This window comes from Quercus suber, unplaced genomic scaffold (assembly GCF_002906115.3).
Source record: "Quercus suber isolate HL8 unplaced genomic scaffold, Cork oak 2.0 scaffold_49, whole genome shotgun sequence".
NCBI classification, from domain to species: Eukaryota; Viridiplantae; Streptophyta; class Magnoliopsida; order Fagales; family Fagaceae; genus Quercus; species Quercus suber.
In genome coordinates this window covers 959184-975485 of record NW_027069514.1, presented here as the reverse complement: position 1 = coordinate 975485, position 16302 = coordinate 959184, and positions in this window count along the sequence as shown.

The following is a 16302-nucleotide window of genomic DNA, read 5'->3' as shown; positions in this document are numbered from 1 at the left end:
GTAGCATTAGGAAGATAGCATTAGGAAGTCGAGCGGGGAGCTTGTAGTCCTTCTGTAAGAACTTCAATTCTTTCATAGTGAATTCTGTTATGCCTTGAGGATCGGTGGGTCAAATCCTCCCCAGGTTTTTACCGAGTGGTTTCCTGGGTGATCATATCTTGTGTTATTTTTTATTCCGCTGCTTTATATCTTGATATGATTATTTGATTGCTTTAACCTAGAATTGCATAATTTGACTAAGTAACAACTTGGCTAATTAATCTAGGCTACGCAATCTGTGTGTTTAAGGGGTCTAAATTTCCAACACAAAGTAACCTACACCTCATGATCAGATCCATTATTCTCTTAGGATTAAGAGTTGATGTAAATAGAAGTCATGAGATTTATTATTCATTTGACAGTCGTTAGGAGAATAATAAATCTCACAACGGTCTAGTTCAATATGTCTCAGGATTAAAAGTTAATGTAAATAGAAGTCGTGAGATTTATTATTTATTTGACAGTCGTTAGGAGAATAATAAATCTCACAATGGTCTAGCTCAATATGTCTTAATTCTTAAAACATATCAACTAGAAGTCTCCACTTTCATGATCAAGAGTCCACGTTTGGAAAGGACTCCAAGCTCAATTGTAACGTATTCTCCAAAACAACAGTTTCGATATTTGATAGGTCACTCAATTCATTGCCTTCCTCTCCATATTTGATATCCATGTTTGTCTAAGCCACCTCCGACGGACCAGTCATCGGTATCCTCACCAACGACTTAGATTGTGGCCGAAGTTTCTGTGTTGCATGGATACTAGATTTTCTTCCCCTGTAATAACCTGGAACAAAGATAGCATTCTTCCCATTTGATGTATACGGTGCTGCCTTCTAACTGGAATTGAATTGTTGTTGATCAAGTGAGAGTGTACCTTTTCTTTCGATCCACAAATTGCAGTTCTTATCATTGTGAGTCAGACGCCTACACCAGAAGCATAGGTTCAGCAATTGTTCATATTTAAAACTAACCCAATTCTTGTCTTCATTCTCCATTGTAATCACCCTTTCCGGACAAAGAGATAAGGTAATATTGATGAGAACTCGGATGTGAATAAAATATCCTCCCTCATCGTCTATTGCTCCTATCAATTTTTGAACTTCATAGACAGTTTCACAAAGACTTTCAACAGCTTTTTTGCTCATGAAATGCATCGGGATTTCATGAACCTGCGCCCAAAATAGAGTTTTTTGTAAACACCAACTCATGGACAGGGGTATTCGTAACGTATCTTTGTAGCATTGCTACGCACTTGTTGAAACTCTAAGGTTGGCTTTGGAGAATTTGGTCAACATCACTTAAATTGTCAAAAACAAAAAGAACTCTGTGATCATTAAGGTTGCGAATCTTGAAGCCATTAGTGGACCTCCACAGCTATTTGAATGTTCTCGCCATGGCCTCCATATTTTGAAAACAGGGGGTGAAGAATTGTGCTGCGAGAATGAACTCACTAGACCGTTGATCCTTATTTAGAACAAAACCTGTGTTTTCCCTTTCCGAAAGAGAAAATTTATTCCATTTTTTTGCCAAATCTTCCATATCTTAATAGAGGAGGGAAAACTTGAAGGAAAGATGCCTTTCCCTAAATCCAAAAATAAAACCCAGCAAGCTCTGGAGGCAACCTTGTTACCCCAAGAGTAAAAAACTCTCATTCAAAAGGAAGGGACTGCAAAAATTTTACTGTCTAAGAGAAGAGAGAAAACTCACTTTCTTAGTACATGTGGATTATTTTTGTTTAAAAAATAGACTCTATAAAGTATGAGTATCTAAACTCTAAAGGAGGCTTTAAGAATCTGCACATAAATTAAAATTGAAAATAAACTGAATTTAAAATTAAAACAAACATATCCTCATTCCTTATTATCTCACATAATAGGTTAGGGTGTGTTTGGATACCGCTTATTTTGTTAAAACTGAAAACTTATTACTGAAAGTACTGCAGATAAAGGTAAAAGTTAGTTAAAATAGTACAGTGGGTCCCATGAATAGTACCAAAAAGTGCAGTGGAGCCCATAAATAGTAGCAAAAATAAGCTGAATAGTCAAATAATTTTAATTTTTAATCGATTCCCAAACACACACTTAGTAGGAGACAAAGGGCAGCAAATGGTTTATGGGGCATAGGAAGACAGATTGCACACTTGGTGCTTGAGCTGAAGGACCAAAATATCTTGTAAATAATAACTCAATGGCAATTGGTAAGAAACATTTTTCACATTAGTTTTAGGATAAAGTTTAGCTATCAAATTGGTTGTAGCCTAAGGTTACAACCTTACTCAATATCATTTACATTACTACATATTTTGAAAATCTAATTGTTGAATTGCATGTTCTTTATGTTCTTAATACATATATCAAATTTTGTGCAAATTGGATATTATTTACTATATGATCTATAAGTTTACATTTTATGCATAATTTTAAACTACAAAAACTTGCAATTTAAATAATTTATTGAAGACTTAGTATTGAACTTTAATTTTATAGATTTTTTTGCAAGTATGGAGGATATAAGAAGAAAATGTAATCCAACGGTGAATTTGTCAAAATTCTCTTTCAATATAAAGATATTAAGTAAGATTAATTTTGTAACTAAATTTTGTCCTTAGTTTTTATCTTATTTCTCAATTGGCATTTCATGATATTTTCAATAGAGACGTTTAGAATTCAAATTATTGCAATCCTCAATTATCGAATTAAAAAAAAAAAAAATCTTAAAAATTTCATTATGAATTTCTTAAAATTCTATTCCCTCATATTGAAAGTAATAATTAAATTTCATCATGATATCAATATCAAAATAAACGTTGCAAATTATTCTGTTCTATCTTTTCAAAGATAATGTGAAAAAATCTTTGCACTCAATCGTATAGGATTGGAAGACTACCGTAACCTTTTCTCAAAAAAAAAAAAAAAAAAAAAAGACTACCGTAACCTTGTGTTAGAATAAAGTAATTGATATCTTCATGGAAAATTTAAAATGATGGGATTTATAAGCCCATCAATTACTAATTTCGTTGTTTAGTCACCTGAACTAAACCAAGATTGAAGTTCATACTCAACCACCCGTGAAGGTGGCTTAGAGCATCTATAGTAAATGTGCTAAATGTGCCAAATGCCAAATATTTGGCACATTTGGCATACTAAATACCAAAAAACTTCATTTATTAGATGTTTCAGATCTTATAATTTTTGCCATATATGAATAATACCGTTACAAAATGCAACGGTATGGACAAGAATGCTAAAAAAAGAGAGTTTTTTATTCATTCTTTTTCATCCTTTTTGACTTTCTCTCTTCTCTCTCATCCTTTTTGAATGCTAATATATTATTTTAATGTGTAGTAAATATTATTTTAATGTATAGAATTGAATGATAGAACATTTGATAAATGAGATATTGTAAAATAATGTAGTAAAATAATAAAATAGACTTTTAGTGTATCAAAATATCATTTCTTTTGAAACATCTGCTGTAGATGCTTTTAGCGATAAGAAACTTCATGACTCATTACCTTGCGGGTTCGAGTAATGGCAAACTTCAAATTACACATACAATCTTATGCCATTCATGAGTAAGATTTAAGTAAATCATGAGTAAGGTTTAAGTGAATCGGGAGTACTAATCAAACCAACGAGCTTCCTTTTTTTCATTAAAAAAGAAAAAGAAAAAGTACATACTCCATCCATTTTGGCTTCTATAAGAATAAGTTAAAAACAGTAAATTGGTTTTGCAGTTGCCTAAAATTGACGGTATTAATTAAAAGTCAGAACTACACGTTCCAAAGATAAAGGAAGAGGACACAGCTTGCATCTTCTTGTGTTGTGTACGCATGGCTGGATCTGGGGTCACCCCTCACGCGTCCTCTCAGCTTGCGTAGTGAGTACACAGTCGGACTACGGCCGTACAGAACACAAGACAAAGACACAAAAAAATTAATATTTTCAGGTAGTGTCCATGTCAAAATTAATTACTCTCTTCTCTGCCTTTTGTTCTGCTCGTAATTTTTATACGCCTACAATATTGTATATATAATGCATTTTATGTATATGATTTGTTTAAAACATAACTCCCATTTTTCTATATTCCCAATGCTTAGAACATTCACATTAGATTATCTAAAATCTTCTAAAATACATCTACAGTGCAAATTTTACACATTTTGAGCAAAAAAAACCCACATCAGTGAGTGTAAAATTATGCAAAATATACACCGGCTGTGCAAATGAACAGCAACACGTGTATATATACACGGTTACTGTTCTCGTGTAAACGATTTTTTTAATTTATTTTCTCTCTCCTCTCTCAGACTACCTCTCTTCTCCAACCATTACAACAACCCAGCGCGCCCGATTAAGTACCCAACCACCAAACACCGCAATCTAGCACAGAGTATTAACCAAAATCAACTGAAAATTAACCCAAAATCAACCCGAAAATTAACCCAAAAATCAACTGAAAATTAACCCAAACACATCCACACAGACAAATCAACACAGAGATACACTTGCTCAAAAGAAAAAAAAAAACACAAAGATACACAAGCAAACCCAAATGGAAAAACAACAAAGAGAGATTGGTGCTTATTGGAACTGTGGATCGGAGCTGTGGGTCTCGCTTGATCGGAGCTTGTGGGTATGGGTCTTGCCTGATCTGAGCCTAATCAGAGGTGTGGATCGGAGCTTGTGGGAGCTATGGATTGGAGCGTGGATTGGAGCTGTAGATCGGAGTGTGGTTGGAGCGATGGTTTGGAGCTCATGGGAGCTGTGGATTGGAGCTGTGGATCGGAGCGGTGGTTCGGAGCTGTGGATCGGAGCTCGTGGGAGCTCTGGAGCGGTATGGACCGAGAGGGAGAGTTGATTCATAAATACTAGAGATGGGTTATGGGTAGAGATGGGTATAGAGAGAGAGCAAAATCAGAAAAAATGGGTTCAGAAAAAATGGGCTAAGAGAGAGAGAGAGAGAGAGAGAGAGAGCGCGCGTGATAGATAGAGAGAGTTAGTTAGAGAGAGATAGATAGAGAGAGAGAGATTGAGAGAGAGATTGATTATTTAAATTAAAGAGGTGATAAAATAGATGAATTGATGTTGGTGTTTTGTAAAAGTAGATGTGTAAAATAGAAAAAGCATGTTTTTAGTGTAAAAATGAATGTGTAAAATATACGGACTGATGTGGATGCTCTTAGTAGGGGAAAAATGTGTAATATGTCATAATTACTGCAAAAGGCACTTGCTATAGGAAAATTATTAAATTGGAAACAAATTTTTTTTTTTTTGAAACCATTAATTGGTAAATATGATATATAGCTATTAAGATGAAGAAAAAGAAATGGCTTCTAACTGGCTCCAAATAGGCATTGGTGTTATAGGATTATTTTGTTGACCCTTATGGTTTAGCCATTGCTTGAATTAAACATTCTGAATAGATCTGGAAAGCAAGCCAGATTGATCGGGTTGGAATTGACCCAATCAGTTGCGTCATTGTCTCATTAGACTAAAAATGATTTCTTCCCTACCATTATTACTTGGTCTTTGAACATTGCTGTTTTTTTTTTTTTAGAGAGAGAGAGAGAGAGAGAGAGAGAGAGAGAGAGAGAGAGAGAGAGAGAGAGAGAGAGAGCGTATAATAAGAGGTTAGTTGAGAAAATAATAAAAAATTTGAGAAAATTGATTATTTAAATTAAAGAGGTGATAAAATAGATGAACTGATGTGGATGTTTCGTAAAAGTGGATGTGTAAAATAGAAAAAGTAGGTTTTTAATGTAAAAATGAATGTGTAAAATACACGACTGATGTGGATGCTCTTAGATTTCAATTTTAAGAATATATTTTTAAACTTAAAATATACATTTTATATTCTATTATATATAAAAAATTATAATTTAAAGGAAAAATTAAACTATTTTTAATAATGAGATTAAATAAACAACACATATTTTATTTATTAGTTTACTTGAAAGTACCACAAATTTTTGAAAAAAATTATTATCAATATATTAGATACTTATTTCATATCATAACTATTTTTTTAAACAATATTTTTAAGTGTATTATTAAACTGAAATGTAATAAAACAGATGACATTTTATACATATATTAGGGATGGCTCAATAAATTTTGCATCTCAAATTCTCAATACAGTATTTAAATGCTTCTCGCTTCATGACATACATAATTATTAATTAAATTTTTGTATTAAAATGTTTTGCTAATATGTCATTTTTAATTGATTTTATGACTAATTCAATAAATGTAAAGTAGCATTTTATCTATTTTATTTTATTTTATTTTATTTTTTAAAAGTATACCAAAAAAATTATTGGGATGGGGTCTTTTTAAAAAAAAATTTATTTATGGGTAAACTACGTAATTGATCACTATTTTTTACATCATATTTTAATTTGGTCCTTAGCTTTTAATTGTGTCAATTTGGATCCTAACATTTCAATGTTTAGCCAATTTAATCCCTACCGTTATTTATTGGTTGAAAATTGCTAACATAACAAATGGTCAAAATAAAAAATTAATTTCTTGCCACATCAACGGAAACTAAAAAAAATCAAGCAATGTTACTAAATCACAATATTCTTGAGACTTGAAATACTATCTTAGTTATGGCAATACACAAAAAAATTCACAACAATTGAGTTGAGAAACTTTACTAATTCATATTTAGGTTCACCACTAATATCATACAGGGACGGACCCAGGTGCAGGGCAAAGGGGCCGGGCCCCCCTGGGTCCAAAAAAAAAAATTTTAGTATGTAAAATTTAAAAAAAAACAAGTTTGGGTCTCTTGGTTTTTAGCTTGGGCCCCCTTAGTTTTTAGCTCAGGCCCCCCAGCCAGCCAACCCAAGAGTTTTCAAAAGCCCATGAAAACCTTAAAAAAAATATATATTGTATAAATCTATTTATAATAATAATAATAATAATAATAATATATAATAATGTGGTTTATATTAGAATATTAGATTATCTATTTATATTTGATAATAGTAGGAGGACAAATAATTTTTTAATTGTTTGATTTGATCTACTTGCACTTAAATAGTAAATTGCACCTCATTGTTCACACTTTTTTTTAACAAAAATTATTGTATAAATCTTCAAAATTTCATACCTATTAATCAATTTTTTATCCTAAATGCTGAAACATTAGGTGTAACTTCTTAGAAACGCTCTAAAATGTAAAAAGGTAAGTTCAAACCTATTAACCTAAGCACAAATAATTTAGTACAGTGAAAAAAATGTAGGCACAAGTTTACTTAAAGTTAGTTTGTGAAATAAAGTAATTTAATTTTGGCCATAATTTGGGCCAAATTAACTTGAGTTTTTTGCATTTTGAGCCAATGTAGGCTTAACTTATTAACACAATGTAGGCATAACTAACTTGCTCCTCCTAAGAAAATTTCCTGGCTCCGCCAGTGACTATATGGATGTGCGTTTGAATTTTTTTTTTTTTTTTTTTTTTCGCTTATCTCCGGCCCCCCCTAGCTTGAAATCCTGCGTCCGTCCCTGATATCATATTTTTACTTCCCACTACCAATTTGTCTATTAACAAGTGTGAAAAGTTTTGTCAAATTTTTTGTTTCTATAGAATTTCTCAAGCAAAATAATAATAATAATAATAATCTACGTGGTTAATTAGTAATTTTGCATCTAAAACAAAATAATAGAGTTTAAGTAATATTTAATTTTTTAAGTAATTTTTTTATACAAAATATAAATTATATTCTAACCTAATTTAAATATATATGTATGTGAATCTCAACCCTTAACCCCAAATGAATCAAGCCATCCTAACTCTCGTAATGAAAGAATACATTCAGTGGCAGCAACCAAAAGAAGTGATTAAAGCTATACTAGAAACTGATTCAACTGATGTTATTTTTAAAAGCCTTTCTAATAAAATGATGCATCACAAGTGGGAAATTTCCTATCATTGAAAATGCCAACCAAAAGAAGTGATTAAAAAGCTATACTAGAAACTGATTCAACTGATGTTTTTAAAAGCCTTTCAAATAAAATGATGCATAACAAGCGGGAAATTAGTCCTATCATTGAAGATACCCTTTTTTTTTTTTTTTTTTTTTTTAATGTGAATATATCAGCTTTTCGTCTAATAACTTTCCAAGGCATCACTTTATTCTAATTAAAGACCAATTAATGCTGCCGTAGATGAGTGACTTCCAAGGCTTGTTATCAGACCACCGTACATTTTTGGTATAATGGTCACTTTACAAATATAAATGTTTGTGAGATGTGAGAGGCAAAGACTGAGGTTCAAGTTTTCAAAATAGAACTTCACACACATATACATTTAGACTAAATTAAAGTGAAATTTCTATCTTATATAAAAGAAGGCTTGTTATCAGCCTCATCCTTTCACAATTTCATTCTTTCAAAAGAAAGTCATTTTGTAAAAATTATTTGGCTAATTTATTTGATAAATTATAATTTACTGCTTAAGATTTGACTTTTTTATAATTAGTTCACAAAATTTTAATTATTACATTTAAATCTCTAATTAAAAAATCATTTTAAATGTTTGCCTAATGTTTGAACTAAAATAAAATCATTATTACTCTGTCCAAATTATTACAAATGTATATATCTAATGGACAAATTTGCCCCTTTTCAAAGTTTTCTATGCCAACATAAATTTCCACGAGCAAATGTAATTTCAAAATTGAGAAATTAATAATAACAAATGATTGAACACTGTTAATTCTCATTTAATCACTTTCTGCAAATTTTTAGGTTTTTTTTTTTTTACTGTTCAATCTTTTCTTATAAACCAAACACAACCTTGCTTCAACAAACTGCATGGCAAGAATGGAATTGAAACCAAACAATGACATAAACAAAGTTGAAGAAAAAAGCAAAATCAAAGAAACACCCATCAAATTATAACAAGAATAATAAATTATCCAGGAACACACCTGTAAACCATTTCAATCAAAACAAAACATATTATGTACATATTATCTATTGATCCCCAAATTCAATATCTAGACACACCATATATAATCCTCAATAGGAGATTGCAAAATTTGATCAAAATCACAATGACTTACAACAATATCAAAAACATTTAATTGCATCATCGTGCTACAATTTGTAGAGAAAATTAAATTCTTTGAACATGACAAATTAATAATTGCTAACACAGCCTAGTCTATCACGTCTCTTATTCGGACTAGGGCTTACACATAAGCAACAAAATTTGATCATCCATATTTCCATGGGTGTTCTTTGCTTTTTCTTAAAAGACACATTGTTTCACAAATAAAATATCCTTCCGAATCAAACCCTAGAATTCCCCAACAAACCTTAGGTCTCTGAAAACCCTAGCATTATGTTTTTCCTCCTCCTATTCCTCTTCCTTCCTATGTTCTAGAGAGAGAAAATGATGCCCTAGATGGATAGATGGACTAACATATAGAGAGACAGCTCAATTGAGAGAGAGAGAGAGAGAGAGAGAGAGAGAGAGAGAGAGAGAGAAGAGAGAGAAGAGATTACCCGTAGGAAATGGAACAGTTTTGTAAATCCCACTAGACTGCCGCTCTCATCAAATGGAAGCCATTGGGAGAGAGATTGTGACCAGATACTTAGTTTGACCCCTTCTGGTGAAAAGTTTAGGAAAGAAAAAACTTCAGGCTCTTTATAACTTACATTTGATGGAAGCCTTGGCAACGATTTTAGTTTTGAGCATTGGGAAAGATCGAGTGTTTTAAGAGACCTCAAATTATCCATGTTGCTTGGAAGACATTCAAGACGTGTGCAGTGACTTAGATCTAAGAAAGTAAGGGCAGGCAAACACTCGATTGATGAGGGTTCTACTTTCTTAATAGCAGTCCAGGCCAAATTGAGTCTCGATAGGCTTTTCATAATTCCCGTAAATTTAGGAAACGAACTGATTTTATAGCAACGAGAAAGATCAAGATCCGTAAGGGACTGCATCATTTCAGCAGACATGCTGGGAAGATTGGTAAGAGAAACGCACCAGTACAGATATAAGTCCCTAAGCTTTTTGAGTTGTCCAATAGATGNATCTATTTTTGGATAACAAGAAAACCACAAACCTTGTAATTATATGATCATATCTTCTAAAGCATTCATAATTCAAATAGTTTTCCTTTACTTTTGGAATAAAAAGAAAGATTCCATTCAATCATCTTTCTTCTTCTTCTTTTTTTTTTTTTTTTTTTTTTTAATTTGTCAATCATCTTTTGCTTCATTTGAAGTTTGAACAATTGAAATTAACTACTACCTACCAAGGTCCGTATCTGAAAATAAAAAAGGGGGGGGGGGTGGTTTGGGGGGGAAATCCATATCTTGCATGATATCAAATTTTCTCATCATTATTTATGATAAATATGATGACAAGTATATATAAAACTATATCCACTATATTTTTGTGACTGAAAGGTGGAAAGAAATATCATCTTGTTCTAGCCCTGTTAGACTTTCTTTTGATGTCTTGGTCACCTTTTTTTTTTTTTTTTTTTTTTAATTTTTGTAAGAAGAGTTTCATTTACAAAATTTTTACAACAAATCTTAAGTGTTAATTTGTAACTGGCTCGAATTTGAATTTACAATTGAAATTACTTTTTTACTCATCAATAACAATTAGTAACAACATATCACTTAGGATTTATTGTGAAAAATGTTGTGAACTTAGTATTTTTTTTTCTCTCTCTTCTTGTTTTTCATTTGATAAAAAATATTATTTTATCAATTAACTAATTTTAGGCTTAATTAATACCATTACAATGAAAGAAATATGATCCTATTGGTTAAAATTTGGGGTCTTTTTCTACCTGAGAGCCTTAGGCTTGCCTATATTATAGATTCCGCTCTGACTTAGTATAGCCTTCACTCTAAATCCCTTTCAAGTCTCATCAACCATGTTGCAGTAAGATTGCACGTGTCCCACCCCATTACCATGCAAAGTCATATTAATCCAGCAAAAAATGTTTTTTTTAATAAAAAATCTTGTGTAAATTGTGATATAGAAGTGAAATAAATTATTTTGTGTTTTAAATAGAGTTTTTTTACATAAAAAAGTTTACAAAGTTTTTTAGCCAGTTATAAAGTAATAAATATATTATAGAGAAAAAATATAGATACATGAAAATTATTGAAATAAAATGAGATACTTAGATGATAATTAGTGAAAGTTTCCTACTACAAGAAATCTAACTTTAAAATAATAATATATTTTTAAAGGATTATGAATTTGAATAGTCATGATTTCTAGAAAGGTGTCAATTAAATTGAAGATTCATGTTTTTCATTCATTATTCTCCCAAAAACGAAAAAGAAAAAAGAAAAAAAGACAGCCACATGAAGCTGTAAACTACGTTTTTTTTTTTTTTTTTTAATGAATAATTTGATAGTTGCAACAACTAAAAAAAGGAAATTCAAACATTGATTGTCCTTGTAAAAGAAGAGGAGAATATACTATGGAATTACAAAACTAGTTGAAGAATTTGTTAAATCCTATTTAGTTTAGTGGAGCAGTGTGGGCAAGTAAGGCCATATAATTGCCGGAATTCTTGGTAACTCAAAATGGTCCGTTCCATTAGAGAACATTCCTTTCCACACTTTGAGGCCAGTCAATACTCAATACTGTGACTGTCCAAGTCCAAGTCCTGTCTTCATCTCACTTTGCGCAAAGGCAAAAATAAGTTAATAAGCTTAGACCCGCCAGAAATTTGGTAACAAACATTGGCCTACAAAATCTGTCTTTTCCTTTTCATTATGTAAAAAGATGCAATTGAGTAAAAAGTGCAAAAAGCAATCCCTCCCTTCTCTCACTCCCTAACTCTCTCCCCCATTGCGTATATGTCAAGGTATGAAATTGGTTCATGCTTGATGTTTTGTGGAAGAAAAAAAGACAGCCACATGAAGCTGTAAACTACGTTTTTTTTTTTTTTTTTTTTAATGAATAATTTGATAGTTGCAACAACTAAAAAAAGGAAATTCAAACATTGATTGTCCTTGTAAAAGAAGAGGAGAATATACTATGGAATTACAAAACTAGTTGAAGAATTTGTTAAATCCTATTTAGTTTAGTGGAGCAGTGTGGGCAAGTAAGGCCATATAATTGACGGAATTCTTGGTAACTCAAAATGGTCTGTTCCATTAGAGAACATTCCTTTCCACACTTTGAGGCCAGTCAATACTCAATACTGTGACTGTCCAAGTCCAAGTCCTGTCTTCATCTCACTTTGCGCAAAGGCAAAAATAAGTTAATAAGCTTAGACCCGCCAGAAATTTGGTAACAAACATTGGCCTACAAAATCTGTCTTTTCCTTTTCATTATGTAAAAAGATGCAATTGAGTAAAAAGTGCAAAAAGCAATCCCTCCCTTCTCTCACTCCCTAACTCTCTCCCCCATTGCGTATATGTCAAGGTATGAAATTGGTTCATGCTTGATGTTTTGTGGGCCTGTCTATTATATTACCCTCATCAATGCAAATCAAGCAATGAAGACAGGGTTACCAAGCAAAAGACTGGGAACCTGTTTCTGTTTGGTTCCAACCTTTTCTTTAATTTGGGGCTAAAAGTCTGGTAAACATATTTCTTCTATTCTTAAATTCACCGAAACAATATAATGTTCTTTAAGAAATTTATAGGTTTTCAAAATTATTTCGAAAATAAAAGTTCTTTCTGAATATGTTTTCTTTGAATTATTCTTGATCGAATAAAATAAAAAAAAAATAGTTGATTTTAAAATATTAATTAATTAGGAGAATGCACTTGACTTGAGTTCAGTGCATTGAATTCGTTGGGATGATAACACATGGTTAAAAATGAATATGTGTCACAATCGTGATTGGTCCAATACAACTAGATATTAGACTTCATTTTTTTTCCTTTGAGAACATCAAAATAAATATTGTTAAAATTATTTTCTATTTTTAGTCTGACAAAAATATTTAACAATTGAAAGAAATATTGTTGGTGAGTGTTTTTTTTTTTTTAATTATTTTTTTTATTTTATGAGAAGAAAGATAGTAACTAAACAGGCACTTGAGTAGTGGTTTTTTAAATTAGAATAGAACCAAATCATGATGAACTAAATTTTAAGTTATCACCATGTATCCTGCTTGAGGGCTGTCTACTTAATGTGGACCATCCGATGGTTGACCCTCCATTCCATGCAATGATCCCTGGTTAATTATTTACTTTTAACTTCTGGACTCAAAAATGTCAAAACTCATAAAAAGTCATAACCAACTCGTGCTACATTGGTCCACATAATCAATGGTCCTGGTTCCAGTAGATCATAATGTTGTGTGTACCTTCTTGTACATGATGATGAGGGTAGAACCGTAAATAGAAGGGAATGAGGTTGTTGTCCAGGCGTGAGAAATTGCCATGATGGGAGCCACTTGGATTGCATGGGAACATAATCGTCCCCCCGAAAAGGCAATAGTGAAGAGTTCGATAAATTAAATTTAATGCTAATTAGGTAATTACCTTATGGTGCATTAGTTAGATTTAAAATTAATATAATTACACACCTAATTTCCTTGGGTTTAACAATTTTAATAATCATTCCGCACACTTTTGGTGTGGTGGTCGCTCCACAAGTATAAGTACTTGTTAGGTGTAAGAAGGAAGGGCCGAAGTTTAAGTCTCTAGGAATGAATTTCATTCACATATACACTTAGATTATGTTAGAATAGAAATTCTATCTTGTAATAAATAATAAAAAAAAAAAATTTAATATTTCATTTCACCATTCAAATCATCTGTTTTAAATTTCTATTCCCACGTTACCACTGTTCTAATGCAAGCTGCAAAGTGCAAACACCCACCCGGTGCAATATATGAATATGATGACACTATTTTTTTTATTTATTTAAAAATAAAGACGATAGAGTTTTAATATATAACATTTGCTTCATTATAATTGCTCTTTATTATTAGATCATAATACTAATTGATTTTTGATACGACTAAAGATTTTACCAGTTGAGTTAATTAACTGTAATCTTATATAATAATATAATATCTACTCGACAAAACTTAAGAATAAGAATTGATAGAAATTGGAAAATGAATTTCATTTATATAACATCTGTTCAATCAAACAAAATTAATGTAAAAATTTATTAATGAAAAATTTATGATAACGATAAATTCACTATTCCGTAAGGCACTGATCAAGATTTTATGAAATTCTCGTAAGGAATGCGTGACCTATATATTGTCTAAAAGGTTTTAAGAACGTACACTTTAATCAATTTTTTAATACAAAAAAAAAAATAAATAAATAACAGAGGATTTTAGGAAAGGACATATCTAAAAACTGAATATGCTTGAAATTCATTCATCTAGTTAAGATATGTAAGTGTTGAGCATTTTCTTTCTTTGCTAGCAAGATGTGGGTGTTTAGTACATGGATATATCAAAAGGAGCTTCATATTTGTCATGTCAGAATTCTATTTATTTGTTTGTGAAACGGTAGGGGACCATTTTACTTATTGGGTGAATGGAATTTAAATGATCTAGCAAGTTGCAACATATATAATATACCTCTAGTAGGAAGGGGGATTATTTGGATAAGGTAGAGCATTGAAAGTTGGGATGTCTCCCTCAAGGGTTCGTCAGTTGCACTCCAATGGTAAAGTCAGTTTAGGAATTACAGTGAATGAAAGTATATTTTGATGGATTTAAAAAGGATCATACTTCTTACTTAACTAGGTACTTTAATGGCTTGTTTGGAAGTTTAGAGAGGGAGGAGAGTAGAGGGGAGTAGAGGGAAGGGGAGTAGTGGGGAGGATAGTAGAGGAGAATGATTCACCTCCACCTTATTTGGATCTTTTTAAAATTAGTAAGGGGGAAGGGAGTAATTAGCCCTTCCCCTTGTGTAATTTTGTTAATATAATAAGGGTAAATTATGTAATTTACTTGATCAATAGTTTATGTACTCTACTCCCCCTCCAAATCTCTCCAATTTTGGGGAATTAAAATTGGGGGGTTAGAGGGAGTCCAAACCCCTCCAAACTCCTCCAAACCCCTCCCCCTCATTCTTTAAAAAACTTCCAAACAAGGTAATTGCATTACTCTCCCTCCCTCTACTCTACTCCCCTCCTTTTTTAAACATCCAAACATGCCATAAGGGTGACAAAATTTGACATAACCTGCGAATTTGACACGACTAGTCCGTTTATAAATAAGTTATGGGTTGAAGTTAAACAGATTCGAGCTATATTCGAGTTGACATGATTGACCCATTTAATAAATGGGTCATGTTTGTGTTCAACATACAAACCTGTTTAACCTATTTAGCTTAATATTAGCTTTTGTTATTATTTTTTAATTTATGGTTTTAATTGTATTTTAATTTTAGATAAATGAAAATTGATAATGTGTTATTCAGGTCAAATATGACCTATTAATAAAATAGGTTATTAAATGAATAATTTGTATTAATCTTTACATGACTTGTTAATTAAACGGGTTAAACTTAAAATGTCGTGTTATTATTGAGAATTTTTGACACATTTACTAAATAGGTCGGGTCACTTTATATACAAAAATACTCATAGCTCGACATGACATGAACAAAATTGCCACCCTTAGTGCCTTTCATACTTGGGAAAAGCATCTTGTTAGGTCTCAAATAATATTATCAACTATATTAACAATCCAAAATAACAATCACACACAAGAATACAAAATTTACATGGCAAACCCTTTCTTCTTGAAGAGAAAAACCACGGGACAAATTTTGAATCAATTTCTCTATTATTAAATCAAATTACAATAATTCTTGTGTATATCTCATGACTAAAGAAAAAATCTCTCTTATTTTTCTTTGTTCTCACATACACAAATTATCTCTCTTAAGGGCGGCAACACTTTGCACTCTCCTTTCTATTTTTTTCTTCACACACAACTCTCTCTTTTATCTGTCTTCTTTCTCTAAGTGGCTCCCTCTTGATTGCTCTTTTTTTTTTTCCTTATTGTGCAGCACCTTTTTTTCTTTTTTCTTTTTTCTTCACTATACAACAATCTCTTTCTTTTTCTTATGCGGCTCTAGGGCTGTAAACGAGCCAACTTTTGTCGAGTAGTGAATGTTCAAACTCGGCTCGACAACAAAAGCAAAATGTTCAAGCTTGGCTTGAACTTGATACAAGCCTACAAATAATGTCCAAGGTTGAGCTTGTTATAAAGTATAAAAGCTTGAGCTCGGCTTGGCTTGGCTTGGTTCATTAGTCAAGCCAAGCTTGAGCTCTATA